We start from the raw sequence: 3389 nt of genomic DNA, 5'->3' as shown, positions 1-3389 counted from the left end.
TTACTGTTAGGATGCAAGTGACAGATGGACAGGCCTGCAACGAATGAAATACAAAATTTATTTGAAAGTTTTCTTGAATCCATAACTTGTTTTGGGGTTTGTGTGTGTATGTGTGTGTTTATTGTTCTCCATCAACAGACACTAAGGGCATGATCAGCTTTCATCTGGTGGCTCATGAAACTTTGTGGTTGTTAAAAGTGATTTTCTGGTTTGGCAGAGAAAAGGCAGCCTGGAGGGAGCAGAGTTTTTGTCTGTACCTGGAGCCTACCTCCAGGTAGGCTCTTGAACTGCCAGGGAGAGAGCTTGGGTGATAAGCAGAGTGGAATGGGATGAAAGGAATATTTCTCCATATGTCAGTACCACTTGGCTTGCAGCAGGGAGCTACCAACTAAGAACCAGCCAAGTAAGAAGGCTATTATTTGGGAAGCAGCTTCCAGGTCCTGGAAATCTATCCCCCATCCTGGGTGGGAATCCCTTATGGAAACTCCTGGAAGGGTGTACACTGAGTTCTGCCCAGGCCCCTACATACCGGGAACTACTACCACTAGGTACTAATTCGACTACTAGGTAAGTTGATTAGAATCACTAGGTAAGTTAATTAGAATCACTGGTATGTAAAATTCAGATCCCTGGGCCTCAACTTTGGTGTTTCTGATTTAGTAAGACTGAGATGAGGCCTTTGGTGTTTGTATTTTTAAAAAATGCTCTAGGTGATTCTGATGTCAGCCAGAGTCAAGACAGAAGACTACTAAGAAAGGACACAAATACCCTATTATAAGGTTTTTTGTTTGTGAAGTGCTCACTAATGCATGAACAGCGTCATGGTGAGGCTTCTGCGGTTATATTTTCATGCCCCTCTTCTTTCTTCTCACACCCACCCTGGTAGATAGATCCCTATTTCAAAAAACGGATGAATTAGGGCCCAGGGAAGTGAAACCAATGTGCCGGCTGGGGACTGACAGTTGGAACCTCAATGTACAAATGAAACTGGGGAACACTGGGTGTGACGAGCTCTTGAGGCGGTGTAAACAGTTGTGACCTTGAGCCCACCACTGAGACTGGCAAGCATAAAGCAGGCACTTGCCCAGTAGTAGGAGACTGATGCTGCTGAAATCAGGGGAGGGGAAGTGCTCTTTAAGAAGGTTCTGACACACCCAATTCCTCCATCCATCCAGACTACCTTGAGCAAAGGAGATGAATCAGTTTTAGTCCCTGGGCTCTGGAGTTAAATGACGTGAATTTACTAATCAAGAGATTTTGGGCAAATTACCTGATGTTTTGGGACCTTGGTTTCCTTATCAAAATGATGATAATGCAAAGTGGTGCTTACCTCTTGGTCATGAGTCCAGCCATCAACATCAACCTGTGACACACCTGCCCTGTGCTGGACCTGGGCTGAGGATACCATTCTCTAGCAGCCAATAGAAACCCATGTTGAGGATGTGGGAGAAGGAGGAGAAGGGCATCAGAAGCTCACATCACTCTTTATGTGGAGTGTAGGACCAGGGAAGCAGATGTTTGCATGTCCTCTCTTGCACCCCATAGCAGGGGGCACCTCGCTGGGTGCCTCCAGAGGCTGGTGGGGAGCAGGAAGATGGCAACCACCATTTCTTACGACTGCTCCAGTGTGTGGATGACAACATGCTGCTTCTAAGGCAGCAGCTCATCCCAATGTCTCCTACCTGGTCCTCGAGGGGTGACTCTCTCATTAGAAGTGTGTGTGTGCTAAGTTGCTCCAGTCATGTCCAACTCTTTGCGACCCCATGGGCTATAGCCTGCCAGGCTCCCCTGTCCATGGGATTCTCCAGGCAAGAATACTGGAGTGGGTTGCCACGTCTTCCTCCAGGGGATCTTCCTGGCCCATGGACTGAACCTGTGTCTCTATGTCTCCTGCACTGGTAGGCGGATTCTTTACCACTAGTACCACCTGGGAGGTTGGTCACATGGATCCCAAGGAACATGGAACTTGGGTTGAAATGCCACTTAGAAATTCAAATCTGCTTGCAGATGGACCTCAAGTGTGGGCTGGCTTCCCTAGTGAGGGCTAATCATGTTAACTATCTGCATCCATGTGGGGTCATGGTTGCCTTCCGTGCAATGACATCTCAGACCACAGGACTGTTTAGGTTGCTCAACCAAGAACCTCCAGGTGACCTTACCCTGGGGAGAGGCAGAACTATTATGAACCTGTTCAAGGCTCTTCCTTAGAGATGAGTCAGATGTTTCTACTTAATCTGCTCTAGATTGGAGTTGATATCACCAGCAACAGTCCAGGACTGCCTAACAGCCAGGCGTCCATAGCAATATGCTTTCTCTCTCCTCCAGCCTCTCATTGTCCTGGCATTTCGTCCACGTTAATGTCTTGCTAGAATGGCGTGAGTTGACATAGAATATCTACGGGGTTTTACGTAGTATATGGCTTCAGCCTTGGATGTCGGGGAGGGGCATATTTAATATCCCTAATCCCACTGTTTTAGGACTCTTTGTTCCTCCTTCACACCCACTTTTCCCAGACAAACTATTTTGCTCTTTGATTTTGATCATTCTGTGGATGAGCCACGAAGAGAGCAGAAACAGAGCCCTCTCTGCTGTTGATAATTATAGTTCTTCTTCTCGGAACTCCTTTCTTTTCGTAAATGCCTACCAGGTGCCCCCAAGTGAAAGATGATACTCAAGTTTGTTAAAGGCATCCAGATAAGAGGACTCAGAACCATCAACTCCCCACAGAGAAGTGGTTTCCTCAGTTTCTGTTACCACATTAAATGTTCACCCTGGCTCACTAGCTGAGTGAGTCAGTGGTCCTTTCAGAATTTCAGAATTCCCTTTAGCACAGTGTTTCAAAGAAATCTGTGATTGAGATTGCAATTCATTGTTTTTTCTCACTGCAGCTGACTATTTTGCATTTTCCTAAGGTGAAACTCAGCCTGTCTTTTCAGGTGTTCAATGCTTCAAAATTGAGAAGGGAGGAAAACACCAGCTACCAAAGGGAAGCCCCAAAGCTTTCTTTGCAAGTGTAGGAAAAATGCTTCTCAAAATCAGATTCTAAAGCTGAGCTAAGTAGTTTGCTGTGCACAGCTTCCTCCCAGTTTGAGTTTTCCCTAATTCTCTTCTTTTTAAAGAGCAACACATCTTCCTTCTGGTCAGTTACCATCATGCATTTAGCCTCCCTGACCACCCAGAGTCTGGCCTTATCTGACTTACCCAACAGCACCTTCCTGGTCCTTTCATCCAGGATGACTACTCCATCCCTGAGCGTGTCCTCACTGACTTCTCACCAGCATAGATTGGGGTGGTTTTTCTATGGGGAAGGTGTTGTCCATCCATTTCTGGACCCCCTTCTGCATTGATTCACATCCCTCCTATTTTTAGAGCCTATTTCCAATCCCATT

This window comes from Budorcas taxicolor, chromosome 2 (genome assembly GCF_023091745.1).
Source record: "Budorcas taxicolor isolate Tak-1 chromosome 2, Takin1.1, whole genome shotgun sequence".
Classification (NCBI taxonomy): domain Eukaryota; kingdom Metazoa; phylum Chordata; class Mammalia; order Artiodactyla; family Bovidae; genus Budorcas; species Budorcas taxicolor.
The sequence above is the reverse complement of the archived record's forward strand: the minus strand, read 5'-3'. Positions refer to the sequence as shown.